Source organism: Mus musculus, chromosome 15 (genome assembly GCF_000001635.26).
Source record: "Mus musculus strain C57BL/6J chromosome 15, GRCm38.p6 C57BL/6J".
NCBI lineage: Eukaryota > Metazoa > Chordata > Mammalia > Rodentia > Muridae > Mus > Mus musculus.
Genome location: NC_000081.6, coordinates 67,150,687 through 67,172,124, shown reverse-complemented (window position 1 = coordinate 67,172,124; position 21,438 = coordinate 67,150,687). Strand labels below are relative to the sequence as shown.

Below are 21,438 nucleotides of genomic sequence, written 5' to 3'. Positions count from 1 at the left end.
AAAGTGTTGTACACCCTGCGTATGCAAGAGAAATAGAGCCACTGAGACACCAGGCTGTTGTCAGCTTCTGCACAAAGAGGTGAGGCAGCTGGAGGTGGTAGGAACTAGATGCTTTGGCCTCCTATTCCTGCAGTGTGCCCTTTTTCTCTGGCCAGTTTACACACTAGGGTAAGATCCTCACTACAAACTTCTGACTGTATGACCCCAGACCTCAGTGTGAGTGTATGAAGCCAGGAGGCTGCATTGGATTCTCTTGGAAGATGCAGCTTAATACTTTATTTTGAATATTTGACTTGCCCCTCTACATACACCTCCCATTCAGATTTGAACAGCAGATCGGGGAGGGTGGAGTTAAGGAAACAGCAGGCAGAGGTGAGGTAAGGGTGCTGGCGTTCAGTGGGACTGTGTGAACAGCTCAGCTTTTGGACCTCTGTGCAAAGTCTTGGTAGGATGCATGGGCCTCTCCACTGGCTTGTAAACATATGGAGAAGATGAAAGGACAGGTTCGTTGAAGCTTCAGACCTCCAAGTTCCAGTTGAATTAAGTCTGTTTGCCAGAGAAATTGATTGTTTTGTGGCACGAGTCTCTTCTAGTCTCTTCCAAATGGTGGAATGGAGTCCAAAAGTTCTGGAAAGCTCAGAGGAAAACTGTCAATAGGCAGCTGACTTTAAGGTAAAATGGCATATTAACCTCTCAGAAAGCTCCCCATGCTGCCCCCAGGGGAGCCTGCATTTTTTGTTCCTTTGGGTTGTATAAAACCGTTAAAATCCCCTTCTTCCCTATGGGAGAATGAGAGTGAAAAATTACCAAGTTCTCAGAACAGGGACTGAGAAGTGACCCCAAAAGCACTGTGACTGGGAACAAGCCTGGTACCAAAACACTCTAAGCTGACTGGGCAAAGAAGGAGAACTTCAATCAAGTTTAAGATGCCCAGAACGGATTGAGACTAGCTACTGTGATCCTGGTGAGGCTCTGCCATTTTCCTCTTCAACCCTCTAAGTCCCAAGTAGGAGGCAGCAGTGTAAAAGGCTCACCCTGCTTCTGCCTCCTAGGAGGAGCCTAGGAGACAGAGGTTTATGTAAGCATGCCTTATTTGCCTTCCTGAGAAGGATTTCAGTGGCCTCTACTTTTTACCAAGGGTTTAGTGTATGCACCAATATGTGTATTTGAAACATTTTGAGTTTAAACAGAAAATTCAAGTTGAATAAAGGACTTACCCCTCCTACACAGGTTGGGGCAGGGCTTGGGTAAATCAGCAGGAAATGATGCAGTGCCTTCTTTACCTCTGGAAAACAGCCACAGGAAGAGGCTGGGATCCAGGATTGCATGGCAGTCCAGATGTGCAGAGGCCCTGGAGAGAGACCATGGGGACTGGGAGAAGAAGGACCAACTGGAGCACTTCCGCCCTAATCCAACCTGCTATACACAACCTCGGGCTTCTGGAAATACAGCCACCCAGCATCCAGGGATATGGCTGGGGCTCTGGACAGGGAAGCTGGAGGGATTCTTCAGGGTAACCTCCTGGGGAGGACATTGGGAGGAGTCAGGTGTAGAGGGCACCCTGGGTAGACTGGTGATGTCCAATCCACACTTGTTATCTACTCTGATACTGCCGCAGCCTGAGGCTGCAGTATGTCAGTCCAAAGATTACCCTACCTTCAGTCAAAAGAGAGAATGGATCCTGTCGGTGGGGGACTACAGAGTTCTTAGAAGTACCGGTTTAACCCATTGTACCCAATTGCCCCTACGTGCGCCAAAGATAAAATGGTAGCAAGGTCCTTTATTAACTTTCTGTTGACACACTAAAATGTCTGAGACTGAGTGATTGTAGAGAAAAGAGGTTTATTTCATTTACCGTTTTGGGAGTTGAGAACTCAAGCAGCATGGCATAGGCTCCAGTGAAGTTCCCCTGACTCATGTTCTAGCATGTTGCATGAAGGGTGGTGCATCCTAGGGAGGTGCATCCTCTGGTGACTCAGCATTCAAAGAGCAGGGCAGGGTGAGTCCTCCCACTAGATCCCATCCCTTAAAGGTTCCACCTTCCCTTCACACTGTTTACTGGAGACGGAGCTTGCAACATTTGGATACTTAGAGGACCCACTGAAGCCACATCCAAGCCCTGCAGACCTTCAGCTTGTCTCTGCTCACATCTCAATGTGAAGGATTGAAGATTGCTTGGATTTCAGGGCACCTCAACTAGATGCTCAGTTCAGTGACCAAATCTCTCACCTGCTCCCTGCCTCAGTTTTCTCTTTTGTCGCACAGATATACTTTGTATAATTTCTGAAAAAACAACTTTAGTTGTTAATAAATTCACCAAAACTCTTGGGTAATAAGAATTGCCCAGGGGGCTGGAGAGGTGGCTCAGAGATAGAGAGCATGGACTGCTCTTCCGGACGTCCTGAATTCAGTTCCCAGCAACCACATGGTGGCTCACAACCATCTCTAATGAGATTTGGCACTCTCTTCTGGTGTGCAGACACACACACATATGCAGACACAACACTTAGTAATATTTAGTAAATATTGCCCAGCAAATTCTGGGGTTTTGTGGTTTTATGTGTTTCTGGTGCATGTATCTGAGTGGATCTATGGCCATATGAACACATACTGTGATATTTCTGTGCAGTGGTACATTTGTAAGAGAGAGGAAGACATGGAGTGTTTTTTTTTTGTTTTGTTTTGTTTTGTTTTTGTTTTTTTAATTTTTAATATTTTTTATTACATATTTTCCTCAATTACATATCCAATGCTATCCCAAAAGTCCCCCATACCCTCCCCCCCCACTTCCCTACCCACCCATTCCCAATTTTTTTGGCCCTGGCATTCCCCTGTACTGGGGCATATAAAGTTTGTGTGTCCAATGGGCCTCTCTTTCCAGTGATGGCCGACTAGGCCATCTTTTGATACATATGCAGCTAGAGTCAAGAGCTCCGGAGAACTGGTTAGTTCATAATGTTGTTCCATCTATAGGGTTGCAGATCCCTTTAGCTCCTTGGTACTTTCTCTAGCTCCTCCATTGGGGGCCCTGTGATCCATCCAATAGCTGACTGTGAGCATCCACTTCTGTGTTTGATAGGCCCCGGCATAGTCTCACATGAGACAGCTATATCTGGGTCCTTTCAGTAAAATCTTGCTAGTGTATGCAATGGTGCCAGTGTTTGGAAGCTGATTATTGGGTGGATCCCTGGATATGGCAGTCTCTAGATGGTCCATCCTTTCGTCACAGCTCCAAACTTTGTCTCTGTAACTCCTTCCATGGGTGTTTTGTTCCCAATTCTAAGAAGGGGCACTGTGTCCACACTTTAGTCTTCATTCTTCTTGAGTTTCATGTGTTTAGCAAATTGTATCTTCTATCTTGGGTATCCTAAGTTTTTGGGCTAATATCCACTTATCAGTGAGTACATATTGTGTGAGTTCCTTTGTGATTGGGTTACCTCCCTCAGGATGATGCCCTCCAGGTCCATCCATTTGCCTAAGAATTTCATAAATTCATTCATTTTAATAGCTGAGTAGTACTCCATTGTGTAAATGTACCACATTTTCTGTATCCATTCCTCTGTTTAGGGGCATCTGAGTTCTTTCCAGCTTCTGGCTATTATAAATAAGGTTGCTATGAACATAGTGGAGCATGTGTCCTTCTTACCGGTTGGGATACCTTCTGGATATATGCCCAGGAGAGGTATTGCTGGATCCTCTGGTAGTACCATGTCCACTTTTCTAAGGAACCGCCAGACTGATTTCCAGCGTGGTTGTACAAGCTTGCAATCCCACCAACAATGGAGGAGTGTTCCTCTTTCTCCACATCCTCGCCAGCATCTGCTGTCACCTGAATTTTTTTTTCCATTTTTTATTAGGTATTTAACTCATTTATATTTCCAATGCTATACCAAAAGTCCCCCATATCCACCCACCCCCACTCCCCTGCCCACCCACTCCCCCTTTTTGGCCCTGGCATTCCCCTGCACTGGGGCATATAAAGTTTGCAAGTCCAATGGGCCTCTCTTTCCAGTGATGGCCGACTAGGCCATCTTTTGATATATATGCAGCTAGAGTCAAGAGCTCCGGGGTACTGGTTAGTTCATAATGTTGTTCCACCTATAGGGTTGCAGATCCCTTTAGCTCCTTGGCTACTTTCTCTAGCTCCTCCATTGGGAGCCCTATGATCCATCCATTAGCTGACTGTGAGCATGTCACCTGAATTTTTGATCTTAGCCATTCTGACTGGTGCGAGGTGGAATCTTAGGGTTGTTTTGATTTGCATTTCCCTGACGATTAAGGATGTTGAACATTTTTCCAGGTGCTTCTCTGCCATTCGGTATTCCTCAGGTGAGAATTCTTTGTTCAGTTCTGAGCCCCATTTTTTAATGGGGTTATTTGATTTTCTGGAGTCCACCTTCTTGAGTTCTTTATATATGTTGGATATTAGTCCCCTATCTGATTAGGATAGGTAAAGATCCTTTCCCAATCTGTTGGTGGTCTTTTTGTCTTATTGACGGTGTCTTTTGCCTTGCAGAAGCTTTGCAGTTTCATGAGGTCCCATTTGTCGATTCGCAATCTTACAGCACAAGCCATTGCTGTTCTATTCAGGAATTTTTCCCCTGTACCCAAATCTTCGAGGCTTTTCCCTACTTTCTCCTCTATAAGTTTCAGTGTCTCTGGTTTTATGTGAAGTTCCTTGATCCACTTAGATTTGACCTTAGTACAAGGAGATAGGTATGGATCGATTCGCATTCTTCTACATGATAACAACCAGTTGTGCCAGCACCATTTGTTGAAAATGCTGTCTTTCTTCCACTGGATGGTTTTAGCTCCCTTGTCGAAGAGCAAGTGACCATAGGTGTGTGGGTTCATTTCTGGGTCTTCAATTCTATTCCATTGGTCTACTTGTCTGTCAGTATACCAGTAGCATGCAGTTTTTATCACAATTGCTCTGTAGTAAAGCTTTAGGTCAGGCATGGTGATTCCACCAGAGGTTCTTTTATCCTTGAGAAGAGTTTTTGCTATCCTAGGTTTTTTGTTATTCCAGATGAATTTGCAAATTGCTCTTTCTAATTCCTTGAAGAATTGAGTTGGAATTTTGATGTGGGTTGCATTGAATCTGTAGATTGCTTTTGGCACGATAGCCATTTTTACAATGTTGATCCTGCCAATCCATGAGAATGGGAAATCTTTCCATCTTCTGAGATCTTCTTTAATTTCTTTCTTCAGAGATTTGAAGTTTTTATCATACAGATCTTTCACTTCCTTAGTTAGAGTCACGCCAAGATATTTTATATTATTTGTGACTATTGAGAAGGGTGTTGTTTCCCTAATTTCTTTCTCAGCCTGTTTATTCTTTGTGTAGAGAAAGGCCATTGACTTGTTTGAGTTAATTTTATATCTAACTACTTCACTGAAGCTGTTTATCAGGTTTAGGAGTCTCTGGTGGAATTTTTAGGGTCACTTATATATACTATCATATCATCTGCAAAAAGTTATATTTTGACTTCCTCTTTTCCAATTTGTATCCTATTAATCTCCTTTTGTTGTCGAATTGCTCTGGCTAGGACTTCAAGTACAATGTTGAATAGGTATGGAGAGAGTGGACAGCCTTGTCTAGTCCCTGATTTTAGTGGGATTGCTTCAAGCTTCTCACCATTTACTTAGATGTTGGCTACTGGTTTGCTGTAGATTGCTTTTATCATGGTTAGGTATGGGCCTTGAATTCCTGATCTTTCCAAGACTTTTATCATAAATGGGTGTTGGATCTTGTCGAATGCTTTTTGACTTGGAGTGTTTTTGTCTATTCTTCTCTTCCTTATCACCTTGAGACAGGGTCCCTCACTGAGCCAGAAGCTGTTTTGTCAAGACTTTCTGGCCAGCAAACTTTCCGGGTCTAGCTATCTCTGAACCCCAATACAGAATTTCCAAGCTTATGCAGTCATGCTTGGCTTTTACATGGGTACTGGGGACTCAACTCAGGTCTTTCTCTCTGCAAAGCAAGTGTTTTGCCCACTAAGCCTTCGCTCTAGCTTTTTAAACGTTGAGTTTTTATTCCCGAGAAGGTTAATTTTGGACAAATTAGTGTGGAGACAGGTGATGCCCCACCATGACCTTTCAAATTCCCATTTAAAGATCATAGAACTAAGACTGGAAATATTTATATTAAAAGTGTCTTCTGTGAAAGGATGGAACATTTAGAGACTACTATATCTGGGGATCCATCCCATAATCAGCTTCTAAACGCTGACACCATTGCATACACTAGCAAGATTTTACTGAAAGAACCCAGATATAGCTGTCTCTTGTGAGACTGTGTTTGCTATGCTGGGGCCTATCAAACACAGAAGTGGATGCTCACAGTCAGCTATTGGATGGATCACAGGACCCCCAATGGAGGAGCTAGAGAAAGTACCCAAGGAGCTAAAGGGATCTGCATCCCTATAGATGGAACAACAATATGAACTAACCAGTAGCCCCCTCCCCGAGCTCATGTCTCTAGCTGAATATGAATCAGAAGATGGCCTAGTCGGCCATCAGTGGAAAGAGAGGCCCATTGGTCGTGCAAACTTTATATGACTCAGTACAGGGTAATGCCAGGGCCAAGAAGTGGGAGTGGGTGGGTGGGGGAGTGGGTGGGGGAGTGGGTGGGGGACTTTTGAGATAGCATTGGAAATGTAAATGAAATAAATACCAAAAAAAAAAATGAACAGAACCTGGGTTGTAGCCAGAGAAATAGCACAGTGGACTGTGTTGAGCCTATTCTTCGTTCCTCACCATGAATTATTAAATAAAGATATCATTTCCTATTTAAAAAAGTGTCTTCTGATTAATCTGGGGGTATTTGGAACTTTTTTAAATGTGTGTTTCATTTTGTTTTGTTTTTACCTCTAAAATACTAAAGTTATTCAACCATGTAAGTATAAAAGTATTTTTAAAAATTTATGTGATATATATTTATGTATATATCATATATATATATATATATATATATATATATATATCCTCTGTATATGGGTTTTTGTACATGAGTGCAGATACCCACAGAGGCCAGAGGGCCTCAGATCCAGCTCAGGTCCTCTGGAGCTAAAGTTCCAGGAGGTTGTGAGCCTTCTGGTGTGATTACTGAGAATTAACTCAGGTCCTCTGGAATAGCAATATGTGCCCTTAATTGCTGAACCACTCTCCTGTTTATAACTTGAAAGTTGTAAAGAGAATATAAAATAAGGGTTAAAAAAATCAAAATCATTTTGACCTAATGGCACATGTCTTTAATCTCAGTAGTGGGGAGGCAGAGGCAGCTAGATCTCTGAGTTTAAGGCCAGTCAAAGCTGTGTACTAACATCCTTTCTCAAAAATATATAAATAAATCATCAGAAAAAATTGAATATAACATTAGTTCCAAGTGACTTGGTGGAATTAAAAAGTGACTTTAGGAATGGACAACTAGCATTCACAGAGAAAATACACTCTCTGAATTTTATTAGATACAGTTAAAAAAGATAACCCTCATAGGTTGTATTGTGGTAGATTTGGCTTCATTAAAAGCCAAACAACAGAAATCCATTTGAATATACAAGAAACTAATGGAGCCAAGCAGCTGTCTCCATGCATATCTACTTAGTTAAGAGCTTTTGAGAAAAATCTATCTTCCTTTAAAACAAACAAACAAAATCAAACAAACAAACAAAACAACCGAAGCAAACCTATGCCTTTTCTAGCTTAGGAGATTGAACGACTCCAAAATACTGTTTCATGGTCACCAGGCCCAGGACAACTGCACATGAGAGACGACAATTCATCTAATTAACTATTTACTTTTTCAAACATAAAAGGGTCTGTGGAAAGACAATAAAAGTGCAACTCTTTCTTTAGAGCATCAGAAGCGGAGATGGGGGCTTCAAAGTAATAATCTGATTTCATTGGCCACGGAATGAAGGACTCGGCCCTCTACACGGCTTTGGTAAACCGTGGCTATAACAGTGCCCCCAGGGTCTTTGAACATCTTGGGACCAGGCCAGCCTCAGCTCCCATGGATTGAGTATCTGTAGCTGGGTCACCTTCTGAGTGTCAGACTAGACATGAAAGTTCTTCCTACTTTGCAGCTCCAGGGGCTGTGAGACGTCAGCTCATAAAGGCACTTTTGTGAAGGTCAGTGGACTCTTGGGTCTCTGTTCTCTTCCTCAATGGGAAGGGTCCTGTGGATCCAACTCAGGTAGCCAGCTTGGGGTCAAGGGCCTTCACCTCCTGAGCCATCTGGCTTTTCTTAGAGCTGCATCTTTTCTTCTTCTTCTTCTTCTTCTTCTTCTTCTTCTTCTTCTTCTTCTTCTTCTTCTTCTTCTTCTTCTTCTTCTTCTTCTTCTTCTTCTCCTCCTCCTCTTCCTCCTCCTCCTCCTCCTTCTTCTTCTTCTTTTTCAAAGTAGGAAGACGAGTCTGGGCTCCCACATGACCAGAGAGAGCCATGATCATCATTCAACCCTACCTAGTCTGCAAGCAGGCTCCCTGGTAGGAGAATCTGGCCCCTCTCACATTGTACCTTCACCCCCCCCACAGCAGCCTGGGTGGTCGATGCATTTACATTATAATCCCATTTCACTGATATTGGAAGCTGAGAGTCAGCGAGGTTAAGACAGTGATGTAGGTGAATCCCATAGCTAGATTCAGAGTTGGAATTTACTGGCACTTTCAGAGCCCAAAACCCTGATCACATGCAGTGTACTTAGAACATCATCCTGTACCCTACAACTTTGCATTGTCGAGCATTGGGGACTTTGGGAAAACAGAACTACATCTGACAGGGCATCAGCTCCCACCCCAGCCCCTAGATTGACCCCATCAGAGCCATGCTTATTAATGGCCAGGGATGCAATGCTTTAACTATGTAGGTAGTAAAAGGTCCTGAGACTCCTCACTTCCTTTCTCCTGAGTCTAAGACCAGCAGCCCGACCCTCTGGGAGACTTCAGTGTGCCCCAAGAGTCACATTCCAATCAGGCTTCATAAATTGTCCTGACTGGTTCTGAAACCACATGATTTTGCCATCTTCCCAAAAATCCCTATCCCATGTCTCTGATGGGATATTTTTTTCCCTAGTGCTGGCATGAACTGAATCCAGAAAGCCTATGATGCCTACGGACCAAGTGATGCTCAAAGCCATGGTGAGTCTCCCAGCATGAGACAGAGCTTAGTAGCAAGACTAAGCACCTAGTTGACAAGCCAGGCTGAGAATTTCCCCTGGCACCCGAGATGGGCACCTTGGGAGGCCAACCTGCTTCAAATGAACTGAGGAATGAAAGCCTATGCCTGTTAATAACATCTTCACAAAAGGCAGGAAGGTGCCTTGTGCCTTTAGTGGAAGATCTGCTAATCCCACCACCTGGCAGAGGGTCAGTGGGATAAAGGCTGTTTGCTTGAGAAACATATTAGGTGCCAGAGCCAAGAGCTGCTCTGTGGGGTGCAGAGCTGGGAGTTTCAAAGGCTAATCTTCAACGTAAAAAAAAAAAAAAAAAAAAAAAAAAAAAAAAAAAAAAAAAAGGTCTTTTGGCCAAAAGGGAAATTAAAAATGAAGTGAGAAGATAAGAGGAGCTGTTAGTTGTCCTTGCCCACCCACCTCATAGGAACTTTGGATTAGGAAAATAATTCATTCTGGGAGCTGGCAGCAGGTGTAAGTGCTTGCCAAGCAAGCCTGAAGACCTGTTCCGTCTCCAAAAACCCACATGGTAGGAGAAAGAGAGAATTGACTCCCAGAGAAAAGTTGTCCTCTGATTTCCACATGTATGCCACAGTCATGTCATGTGCACACTTGGTTCGACACAACCCCAACACACACACACACACACGCAGAGGGGGAGGGAGGGAGGGAGGGAGAGAGGGAGAGGGAGAGAGAGAGAGAGAGAGAGAGAGAGAGAGAGAGAGAGAGAGAGAGAGAGAGAGAAGAAAACCTACTTTCTGTAGTGACAGCACTGGCTCCAACATGAAGCCTTTTGCTGTTTGCCTGTCTCTACCTGCAACCTGGAACACTCTGAAGGAGGCCATTGTGAGCCCAGAAGTACATACAGGATTTTGCAAATGAAACCGATCCCTGTGCCCTGCCAAACCCACAAAGCAGAGGAAGCCCTGAAGGTTGTGGACTGAGTTTGGAATATGAACACCCAGCATGACTGGAAAACATCCCTGGAGTGCAATCAGGGAGGCTTCCTTTTTAGCCTTGGGCTATGGCATCATAACTGTTGCTTGGCGTGGGTGCAGATGCCAAGGGGCGATCCAGTGATAGTACATCACAGAGGTTGCTCTCTAAGATAGCGTGAACCGGAGTTATGAAATCTTAGTGGGTGCCCTTGTTCAACCTTCTCCCCAGTTCTTCAATTATTCATCTGCTGAGTCACACACTGATTCATCAGCTCATCTGCTGAAGCGCTAGCTGTGTGACCTGAAGCGAGTTGTTTAGCTGTTCTGTGCTTCCGTTTCCTCGTCTAGGAAACAGGTCTTCATGGTACCTACCTATATTCCAGGAGGTGCTATGTGACTGCCAAGGGAGCCACTGCTCTGGAAGTGTTTGGAGAGGGTTGCTGACACAATGCTCTGAGTGACACCCTCATTCAGTATTGTAGGGTCTGTTGGAACTCTCTTTCTTGGCCACTTTGATGCTATTTCCCAGGCTAGACTCCCTGTGGATATCTTGACTAGGCTTGCACACTGCATGTAGGGACCTCTCTGACCACAGAGGTACCATAGGATAGAAAAATCATTTCCTGTGCATCTTTTGACTTGGGGAAGGGGTCTTTCCAGAGCATGTTGGATCTCTCTTGAGCCATCTGAATTTAATCCAGGAGCTTTGTCTGGGTTTGGAACATCAGAAAGTGTTTGCTGGATGTCAGAGGAGGGTGAAAATTGCAAAATGATCTCTGAGTCTGCATTTTATTCATCTCAGACCATACCCTAAGTTGCACCTGTTCCGCCCCTTTAGCAATAGTCTCGGTGTCTCTATCTTGCTTCATTATTCATTGTTGTGGGCCGAGAAGCAGGCCTCATTTTGGCTGCCAGGCTGCCAGGCTGCCACATCACTGAAGACACCCCTCACCACCATGTCCTGAGCAAGTCTGTGCTGGCCTTTGTGTATTTCAGCCAGCTTCTCTCTGCCCCTTATCCATCTAAGCACCTACCAGAGAGTGTACTGTTTAGCCATTCTGGTTCATTTCTTTTTCTGGGTAGGGTTGGCACACCGTGCTATGGATGTTTTGACAGAGAGAGGCTGAGGTATGGAAACTAGTCAAAACTCAAGTTTTGGACAGGCAATGAGGGTTAGTATGTCTTCTCTACCAACTTGTCATGTTGTCTTCTAACATGCTTGTTCTGAAAGAAACGGGGGTGGTACTGCAGTACCTCCATCTCTTGCTGTATTGAGTCCCCCGTTTATCTCCCTGTACCTCTCTACCTCTCTGCACCTCATTCCTTCAATCAGATAAAGATCAGAGACTAATAGTAATCCTCCCCCACAGCATGTACACTGAGCTACTACTGAGAACCAAAAGTAAAGATTTTCATGGTCATAGGTGAGATTTTCCTTCTCTCCTTTCCCGTTTCCCATTTCCTTCATTCTGTCTTCCCCCAATTACAAGACCAGGTTCACAAACCTCCTCCTTTAAGTAGCTAGAAAATAGTGCCCATCTCACACACACACACACACACACACACACACACACACACATCCTCTGAGTCCTCAGGAGACAATGAGGACATGCACTAATCTGCATCTGATGTCCAGAGAAGAACCACTCAGGCTGCAGCCACCTCTGCTGACAACCAACTCAGTCCACCTCGAAAATGTGCAGGATGTCCTACCTGAAGTGAGGGCCTTCCTTTACCCCTATCCCTGTCCCCAAAGGAGGAGGGGGCCCATACACCAAGGGACTAGACCCATCTGCCTGCAGTCCAGGGACAACAGGGAAAAGCAGCATGCATCCTGCCTTCCTTATGGCTATTCTCAACCACCAGTTCCACCTTGCAGACAGAAAAGTTAGGCTTAAGAGGTAGGGACAGATTGAGGATAATCAAAACAGCATCTAGAAATTCAGGCACTAAGGCTGGGGTCCTAACCTGTTGCTGGAGGAAGAGAATAAGTGGGCTATTACAGTGTTCTCTTAGGTGGGCTGCCTGGCCAACTAGACTCTACCCTACTTCCCTGGCATACCAAAAACCAGTATCGTCAGATTAATTAGGTGGGGATGCACCTGCAAGTTCACTTCACAGTCATGTTTCTGTAAATCTCTTTCTCTGCAATTGAAGTTGGGGCAAGGCTCAGATCTGACCATGGACATTGAAATATCCTACCTAAGGGAGCGCTGGCTGTGAATTTCACCCCCATCCATTTCTGTGTGGCCTTGGGTAAATAGGGAACCACTTCAGATCCCCAGTGTCCACATCTGTGAAATGAGGCTGGACAAGAAGTTGATGGTATCCAGTGTGTGAATCTTCTTTCAGACAGGGAGGCTTCAAGGCAGCAAACAACACTCCCAAGCTGACAAGCCTATAGCTTCCTGAGTTAGTGTCCAGATTCATGTGAGAATGTTGCTTTCACAAACATAAGCAAGCCATCTTCCTGCTCCCTGTGACTATACCCTTGGCATCAGCCTGTGGTAACTATACTCACCTTTCTAGGTCTCTACACTAGCCCTTGTTAGCTTCTCTCTACTCTTATTTCTCATTCAGTTATCCCTTTTGCAGTTAGCTGCAGCCAGATACCCTTTGTGTCAATCCCATTATCTGGGTATGTCATGTTTAGGCCAGGATTTTAGTTAGGACACTACCCACTTGCACATGCATAGTCCCAAGGGGTAGAGAGTAATATAATATAGCTCCTTGTATCTGAGTCTGCCTCCCTTCCCTACACAGTCTATTCCTACAAGGGAGCACCCATGAGTCTACTGTAGGCTTCACTGGGGCCAAGGACAGTGTGTGACACAATCCAACCAAGCCTTATACATGTTCATAAGAGGTAACCTGTGCTGGTTCTGGTCCTGACACGTGAGTTTAACTCTGTGTTAGTTTCTATTTCAGACTCCAGGTTGTGCTGGTCATTGCTCTGAGTTGCTTAATCTGCCTCTGTATATATTTGCCTTAGTTGGGGCTTTATTGCTGTGAGGAGACACCACGACCAAGGCAACTCTTATAAAGGACAACCTTAAATTGAGGCTGGCTTACAGTTTCAGGGGTTAAGTCCATTATTGTCATGGCAGGAAGCATGGTGGCATGCAGGCAGACATGGTGATGGAGGAGCTGAGCATTCTGCATCTTCGTGTGCAGGCAGCAGAAGGGGACTGGGTGCCACACTAAGTATAGCTTGAGCATATGAGACCTCAAAGCCCAAACCCACAGTGACACACTTCCTCCCACAAGACCACACCTACTCCAACAAGACCACATCTCCTAATAGGGCCCCTCCCTATGGGCCAAGCATTCAAACACATGAGTCTGTGAGGGCCATGCCTATTCAAACACCACAATAATCATGCTCAAAGTGATAAAACTTACAGTACATACACGCACACAACATGCACACATGCATGCAGGCATGCACACATGCACAATGCACAAGAACAGTTTAATAGTGCCAGTCAGCACTTAAAGATACAACCTGCAATTCTTACAGCTGCTTTCTTTAGTTGTACCAAAATGATTTCATGTTCTTTTATAACTTTTTTTATTCTTTAATTTTTTTTTTAATTTTGTTTGCACATTCAAGTGCGTGCGTGTGTGTAGCGGCCTGAGGTTGATCTTGGGTCTTCCCTAATCCATCTACTCCCTAATTTGGGAGACAGAGTCACACACTGAAGCTGCAACTCCCTGTTTCAATTAGGCCCGCTGGCCAACAAGTCCTCCAAACCCACCTGTCTCTTTGGAGCACTTGGGTTATAGGCACACACTATGGTGCCTGGATTTTATATGGGTTCTGAGGCTCCGAATTTGGGTCTTGAGGCTTGTACAGAAAGCATTTTGCTCTCTGTGCCATGGTCTCAGCCTCCACAGTCTTGGTAACTCATTCTACTCCCCAACCCAGCCCAGCAGTACTGAGGCAGACACATTTTGCATCGTGTCCATGAGTATCTTTGAGAAAAGCTACTTTTGTGAAATCACACAGTTGACTGGACTGCCCTTCCCTGTGGCATACCATGCCATGTCACATCCATGCTGTGTCAGAGCATGACATGCCCATGGGCCCCTGAGTGAAGAAAGAGTCCTGTAATTTATAAATGCAGAGATAGTGGTGGGACAATCAACATTCAGACAATCATTTTCTGCTTAAAGGAGAAAAGCTCTGATTTATTAAGCAAAGTGGCTCTGTCTCTCCAGGAATGATGTTGCGTTTTATTTCTTGTTCACTGCCCTAACCTGAGAGGGAACAAAATTGGAGAACAGTCTCTTGTGAGATTTACTGTATAGTACTGTGCAGTGGGAAAGCATGTCTGATGGCTCTCGGAGCTGTGAACGGTGGATGAGCTAATAGGGTCAAAGGAAAAATCACTTGTGATCCAGAGCAGGGGAAATAAGAACACAGAGGAGCATAACCGTCATTTGTTTAGCTAGAATTTGTCTTAATCCATGCTCCAGATAGTTGGTTTTCTTGTCTCTGAGTATCCTGGTTGGAACCCAGTACCTTCCCACTGAGGGTATAGGTTGTACTTGTAGTGGCTATTCCTGGTTGTCAACTTGACTATATCTGGAATGAACTACAATCCAGAATTGGAAGGCTCACCAGTGACCCTAATCTGGAGGCTGGGAGATAGAGTTTCTGACCTGGAGCTTGGTATGGAAATCTTGAGACATAGTGGCTATGGATTCTAGAAGATTAAGAAAGGGAGACCTCCAAATTCAAGCACACACCTTTAATCTGGGCTATACCTTCTGCTGGAGACTACACAAGGACATTGAAAGATGGAAGGCTCTCTCTCCTTCACCTGCTTGCCTTTGGGACTGAGCAACTGCTAGGTCCTTGGACTTCCATTCACAGCTGCTACTGACCATTGTTGGGAGTTGGACTGCAGACTGTAAGTCATCAATAAAGTCCTTTACTATATAGAGACTATCCATAAGTTCTGTGACTCTAGAGAATGCTGACTAATACAGTACTCATGCTCCCTGGGGGATGGACAGCATGAACAGGTGAGTTTCCTGAAACAAATTGACACAGCCTGGCATCTACACTCACTCCATAAACCCAGTGGACCAGCAGGGTAATGGAGGGACCACTCTTAACCCTTAAAGGAGCCATCACTTGGAGCTTAGATTTCCTGTTTGTGGTCTCAGGAAATTGTTCCTGGCCTCACAGAGAATAACTATTACTGCTGGCTTTCTTTAGTCTAAAATTTGTGTTTGGAGTGTCTGAACACCTACCATGGCGTTTCCGTGGTATCCTGGTTGGAACCCAGTAGCTTCCCACTGAGGGTTTAGTTTCCATCCATGTTGGAAGCCCCTGGGGAAGCACCAGCCTGGACAAAAAGAGGCAGGGCCTCAGGACTTGATGGGAACAGAGCTGCAAGGTGGTCTTTCAGCAAAAGGTTTTCAGGGCCGTGTATTTTTTAAAAATTATGCAAGGTATGGGAAGTAATGAACTGGCTGTTCTTGGCACCAGCAGTGGATTTTCTCTGTGTTTGAGAGGTCAGTGCCATGACTTCAAAATTGAGCAGCTGAAGCTGCAGTAGGCCAGCTGAGTGCAGATGCCATGCAGAGAGATGTTTTTTGTTTCTCACCACTCTGAGGGAATGTCTGAGAAGAACCATATGAGTGGAGAGGGTTAGCTTGGTCTAATTTCTGAGCTTTCCATCCATTGTGGCTTGATTGTATGGCAGTGGGCCTGTGGTGGAGCAGAACCTGTGGGATCATGGGACAAAGGAGTTCAGTCCGCTCAAAGCTACCAGGAAACTGATGGAGACGGTGGAAAGGAAAGAGAAAGATACAGCCGCCAGTGACTTCCTTCCTCCGACCAGAGCCCCGTGACCCCACTTTCCATCGTTTCCCAGTAAGGCTATCGAATTAGAAACCCATCAGTAGATGTATTCACGGATAAAGTCAGGGCCCTTGAGATCGGTTCAATTCCCTTGAGGCTCTTCAGCTGACAACAGCACCTTTGACCTATAAGCCTTCAGGAAATACTTTGGATTCAAACCAGGCATGTCCAGACCAAGGAAGGAATTGGTTCAGGGTTGGTTACATTGCTAACAGGGAGATCTCTGGTTCTTACTTGGTGCTTACAGTGCCAAAATATAGACTGAAACTCAATGGGGAGCAGGATTCCATGTTAAAGTAATCCTCAGTTTCCTCCCCCTTATGCCTTAGGAAATAGAGCAATCAACATATCTCTAGGGATGTATATATGTGTGTGTAGTCCTTTCTATCATGATGGTTTTCAACTATTCAGTAAGATGTAACTTTCATAAAACCCAAACTCAAGTACAGGCTTCTACTAATTAGGAGCCTACTCCCATTGATACTCAGAGCTTCATCTCTAGATCATTCATTCATTAAACAATCGTCTAGTGCCTCCTCAGTAGTGTCTATAAAATGCAGTATTGTACAATAGGTAACAAGGGTAGGTTGGGAAACCCAGCTGGCCAAGTGTAGCCCCTCCTCCACCAAGGGGCTCATTCTAGGGAGAGCAGTGACAAAACAAAACGCAGGGAGGGAGGGGTCTGGAGTTTAACAAATGTGCTGCATCAAAGAGTGAATAGACAAAAAGTGGGTGAAGCAAGGGAAACTGTGGGGACCCCAGGGTAAGGCCTTTAGCCCAGCTTGTATGCCAGAACGTAATCCCTAACAGTACCAAAACGAAGGAGGAGGAGGAGGAGGAGGAAGAAGAAGAAGAAGAAGAGGAGGAGAAAACAAAAAGGGAGGGAAAAGAGGTTGTAATTTTCTTCATATGCCACATTAGGATTAGGGGCTCTGGTTAGCAAAGCAGGAAAGTATTTTGTGAAAGTACAGATGCCAGGACTACAGTGGCAATGTCTTTCCCATCTGAGGGTCAGCAGCAGGGTCTTGGGAAGTGCTCTTGGTACTGGGATGAGAGATGAGTGAGTAGAAATCAGGGAGGAGGGGTCATGCCAACCATTGAAGTGTGGAGGTCAGGTTAAGGTCTTAAGGTCAGCAAGGCCAATTCTAGCTGCTGCTGAGAGAGTCAGTGCTTCCTCCATCAGTTGCTAAAAAGCAATTTCCCTCCAGCCTTTATGGAAAGAACATAAAGGCCTCCTCTAGCTGTCAAGAAGCAAGAGCCTCCAGTGGTTGGGAAGAGTAAAGGCCCCCTCCAGCTGTGACTGAGAGGAAAGACCCCCTCCAGTTGTTGCTGGTAAGCAAGGTCCTCTCAGCTATTAGTGGTAGTCAAGGCTTGCTACAGCTGTTGATGAGAGGCGAGACTTCTTCAGTGGAGGTGGTGATAGTCAGAGAGGAAAGAATGCTGGGAACGGTGCCCTCTCCCCTGCAGCTCACTTCAGATAGTGCTGGAAGGAAAGGATCTTTACCACCCCCACCTCAGTACCACACCCCAGTACTGAGAATCTTAGTCCTTCTGTTTATGCCCCTTCCATGGATCTTCCCTGTAAACATCCTGTCCCATCAGCAGCTCCTAACAGACAGTTTATAGTCAACACCATGTGTGGTTTCCAAGCCAGACCTAAGCCTTTGGACAAAGCTGGCTTCTGTTGATCTCTGCCAATTCTTCACCTGAACAACTCTTGAACTCCTTCCCCCTCTTGCCAACCGAGTATCATCCATAGGCCAGCTTCCTTCCTAATTTGCCATAGACCGCTATGGAGAGGTACCAGGGTGAGTTTGTTAGTTGGCAGTCCTTCCCTGCAAGATGCATATTTCAGACCCCAGGGCCTGATCCAGGCCACCGTTCTCATCTTCGTGACTCTGGGCAGCTGCATACTTCCGATCTACTTAGTTTAGCTGGGACTTGTCCTGTAGGATTGTCACACAAGCAGATCTGGTGCTTACCTAGGCTAGCCAGGGAGCTAGCCCTCTCTCTGTGTGTGATGTTTGCATCTTCCATAGGGCTGTAAAAGCCAGTGACTGTGGTATCAGTCTCTGTAGTGATGAGGAAGTAGATTTGTTCCATGAGTACTGTTTGGGGTGTGTGTAATCCTAGAGGTGGAACTGAGACCTAGTGAATGCTAGAAATATGTGCTCTGCTGCTAAGCTACACCCAATACCTGCTGTTGTCTGAGTTTGAGCCGTTGTGCTCCATCTGCTGTTTCACTACTGCAAAGTCAATCTCAGGATTGAAAGGTGAAGAACTGGACTCTACCTGTGAGGAACAGCAGAACCACTTTGCACACAGATAGTACAGGGAAATTGGAATCCCCTCTGCAGCGATGGTCCTGGTGGGACAGTGCAAGCCGTTTCCTGTTCTCTACTGCTCTTCTTGTGCTATATTAATTTGCATGCTCTTCAAATCCACAATTTGAGGACTATGACCTTGGTGACGTCATGAAGACAGTGCGGAGCTGAGGACTGGCCAAAAGAGATCATTGACTCTCCACCGTTGCTCACTACCCAATAATCCTCTGAAATTTTCAGGCTGGCATTCTTTTTCTGGCTTTTGGGAACACTTCCCTCAAGACTTTTGCTTTTATAAAAGAGACGTCTGATGGGTAGTTGTGGTTAACAGCTCTTACCTCCTTCCTTCCACACCCTTCTCTCAGAATGACTTGGTCCCTTTTACCTCCATTCTTCCAAGTGTCCCTTACGCCCTGTGCCCCATCACCCTGCATTTTCCGGGCAGTTGTCTGACTCTCACTGCTTGCAAGCAGGAGTTATAGTTGGTTGGGATTCTGTCCCTATATGGGACAGTGGCGCTGTTGGAACTCCCTGCGCAGTCTGAAGGTTTTGGTGGGCTGGACAGTAGGTGGATTCTTTGTCACTGTCTTCAGAATCTCAAAAAGGCCCAAACTAACTTGTACTTTCTCTGTGTTCTCCATTTTCAGGTTTGACTCTGCTGAGCTAGCAATGCCATCAAAGAGCAACTGGCACCTGTTGGATCTGTGAGCCAGAGCTGTGGGGCCGGGCAGTTGTATCTGTGAGCCAGGGGCAGACAGTGGCTCGGCTTCCTGAGGTAAGTGGCTGTTTTTCCTGTCTGAGGAAGATGTGCTAGCTTTTCCAGACTCTCCCACAAGGCTGTGCTGTGGGTTGCATTGATGGGTGAGAAAAATACGCTGTTCTTTCCATCCTTTGGAATTATGTTCAGGGATCTCACAGGGGATGAGACATGTGCTGTTTTCCAGACTCTTCTGTGGGTTGAGTAGCAAAGCCAGGGGGTGTCGCCCTGTTTTCTTAGACTCTTTGTAGCGTGGCCTTCCTGGCTGCCTGGTGGAGCAGCTTCCTCAGAGGGGAACCATTCTCCCTGTGAAGTTCAGAGCAGGCTTGTGATAGAGAACTTTGCAGTTCTCCTGGATATTGAGAAGAGACATCTGAATTGTGAAAGTTCTTCCCCATGACACGTGATTGTCAGTACAAGTACGACCCAGCCTGACATTGCTGCTCTGTAGGCCAAGTGTTACATGCGGCCTCTGAGGACAAGCCTGATGAGACTCGCTTGCTTTGCGTCTTACACATCTAGATCTGAAGATGGGCTGGCTGTTGTCTACAGTCATCGTCCAGCAGCGTGCCTTGACGCCTCCCAGGGGAGAATGGTGTGGCAGGCACAAAGGAGTCCTGGGTATATGCATGATTGTGAAGACACGGTGGGTGGGAATGGCTTCAGATATAGCAGTGGATGCTTGCTCACATCTAGGCAGGTCAGATAGATGTAGAAGCTGGAAAGAGAGTTATGGCAGGAACTAGAGCTGAGCTATAACCCATAAACACAGAGAGAGAAAGAGAGAGAGAGAGAGAGAGAGAGAGAGAGAGAGTTCCACAGCCACTCCTTAAAGGTTCCATAACTCCCCAAATGGGGTCGCCAGCTAGGAATCAATCATTCAAACATGTAAGACTATAAGATGAGGACATCTCACCTACAAACTTTAACAATACGAAAGTGTTTGTTCCCATGGTTACAGGTCTCTAGCTCTGGCAATGGCCAGCTGCATTTTGTTGATGAACACCTCTCCCTTGCTCCCCATGACTCCTGTGTATGATCCACATCACCCACAGACAATCTTATTTTTTTAAAAAAATATACCAACAATACCTAGCAATGCCTGAATATGCATGCATGTGAAAACACAGTACATGGCTTCTTGTCCTGAGTTCGGAGTGGGAGGGAGACTTGAGAACTTTCTTTTCGTGTCTTAAATCTACCTAGCTGAGCTGCATTAGCAAGGACGCCTTAATTTAAACACAGCTGTCTTCCCAACATCACTTGACAAATACTAGTTACCCCCGTGTGTCTGAAAGTGCTTTGAGTTATTGAATATATCTAGACGGTGTCCCAGAGAGTTCATGTCCTAGCCTGGAGTGGCTGAGGGGAAGAAGGAAGTATGCATCAAAGTGGCAGGATAGTGGGCAAGGGCACCAGGGTATGGAGGTTTGCAACTGTGGGTGCACCTGAGGTCTGTTCAGGTGTCTGTGGGGAGCCCGACCCCACTGCTGATGGGTGAGAAACGGTTGGAGGGAAGAGAGAGGGACTGTTGGTCACGACTCATGATGGGCATGTTTCCTCCTTAGTAGGAACTATGATCTTGTAGAGGGCTGGGACTGTCCCTGCCTCCACACATTCAGGCAGAGACATGTGCATGGAAGCTCTCAGTGCTAAGTTATTTCCTCTAAAAACAACAGGCTGTGTTATCAGCCAGACCAGAGACAGGCTGCAGGCAAGACTTTCCGTAACTGAGATAAGAGGGCATGTTGGCGGCCCGCAGATACTGACCTGGAGGGGGGGGGGGAGCTTGGGGAATTTTCATTGTTGATAGCCTTTGAGAAGAGTGGGGCAGTGTCAAGAGCAGGTGCCCCTTCCCTGGAAGAGGGGAGCCACAAACAAGGGAGAATCTTTGCATGTTCGCAAGGCTGTCAGGTAGTGAAGGATTAGCTGGTAAGGGCAATTTAATGAGTGAGCCTAGTGGAGAATGAGTAGGAAAAGGAGATAGCTATTGTGGCTGTCTGTACATCCCAAGCTCCGTTTCTTGGCAGGCACTCAGGGGTGCCTCCAGCCCTGGGGCTTTGTTCGGTGTGGAAGGTGAAAGGAGTCAGCAGGCCCCATACCTCTGGGATGCTTCTGTTAGCCCAGGCAGGGAAAAATAGAATCACCAGTCAGTGGCAGGCACAGAGTGTAGTTTTGGCTTTGTGGAGGCTGTGGCATGTGCGGTTTGGAGTTCTCGGTAAAGACATAATATATTGCCATAGATTTAAAATAAAATATAAGCCTTGATAAGTGGGGTGCTCTGGGGGCCAGGTACCTTTCTCCTGGGTGAGGGCCATTCTCCAGAGATTTGCAGCTGAGGGATTATCTGGCTTTCTCTTCTGGGTATCTGGAG

General features: G+C 45.7%; 1 protein-coding gene and 1 long non-coding RNA gene across 5 annotated transcripts in view; one reads left to right on the top strand and one right to left on the bottom strand.

The window, feature by feature from the left end:
* St3gal1 (ST3 beta-galactoside alpha-2,3-sialyltransferase 1) overlaps positions 1-21,438 on the top strand; it is a 74,072-nt gene that overhangs the window by 4,822 nt on the left and 47,812 nt on the right. For 2 of the 3 annotated variants that reach the window (XM_011245529.3, NM_009177.4), the window contains exon 2: positions 18,955-19,082. The gene's annotated coding sequence lies outside the window, so the exon portion shown is untranslated. Of the gene's footprint in view, positions 1-9,073; positions 9,139-18,954; positions 19,083-21,438 lie in introns of all 3 variants that reach the window. The other variant, XM_006520665.4, reaches the window with a different exon arrangement.
* Gm31400 lies at positions 244-2,052 on the bottom strand. 2 transcript variants are annotated; one of them, XR_384161.3, is made up of 2 exons: positions 1,218-2,052; positions 244-647 (listed from the first exon to the last, which is right to left on the bottom strand). It is a non-coding gene; the product is annotated as a predicted gene, 31400 (long non-coding RNA). The 2 variants fall into 2 exon arrangements; XR_384162.3 differs by having other exon boundaries at positions 244-627.